Consider the following 842-nt stretch of genomic DNA (forward strand, 5'->3'; position numbering starts at 1 on the left):
GGCTGTCCCCTGGTCCTGCCACGCGCCTGTTAGTGGCTCCGGGCTTGGGTGTCGGCCTGAGGGCTTCCTGATGCCACGGGTGACAGCGCGGAGGCACCATTCCTCTGGGCCCCCCCCAGCTGTGTCCTGCTGCCTCGGCCAGTCACAATGTTCCATCATGTGTAGCATCGACCAGTCAAGACACGATTCCCGGAGGACGGGGCACGCGTCACTGTGTCCATAAGTTAATCCTCAGACAGTTCATTTCCATTTCCTGGCTTCCTCTGAGCGGCCTCCACGGTCCCGCCACCCACGGCTCCGGGCGCGTGAGTGCAGGACACGCAGCCCGTGTGCGTGTGTCACAGGCCCCGAGTGTCCGACCCCGGCCCCGAGGTTCCTCTCCGTGAGCAGTTGAGATGCTCTGGTGCGATTCCCAATCCCCCGTTACGGTTCCTCCTGTGGCTCCTGCTCAACCACCCCCCTCGCCATCCCGCCCGAGTTCACGGTGGCCTCTCGCCCCCGGACCCGGTGGGGGGGGGCCTCTCCTGGGAAAGGGGCCCGGAGCCCCTGGAGTGACAGCTCGGGAAGCCTGGCGCTCAGGTCCCTGTGAACCGGGAACGGGACGCGGCCCGGAGGGAGCGGAGAGCGACACGGGCTCTGACCCTCACGGTTCCGCTCCACGGACGCGCACGTGGCATCTCAGAGCGAGTCAGCCGCGGATGATCCATCTTCTTCATAAGCCTGTCCCCGGGACCGAAGCAGCAGCAGCATTTCCGTGAAACAGCGGGAGCTTTTGTCCGGTTGGCCGATGGCACGTTCTCCTCACCTCCAACCGCAGGAGGCAGCCGCTCGGCGACGCGGGA

This window comes from Myotis brandtii, unplaced genomic scaffold, assembly GCF_000412655.1.
Source record: "Myotis brandtii unplaced genomic scaffold, ASM41265v1 scaffold247, whole genome shotgun sequence".
In the NCBI taxonomy this organism is placed as follows: Eukaryota; Metazoa; Chordata; class Mammalia; order Chiroptera; family Vespertilionidae; genus Myotis; species Myotis brandtii.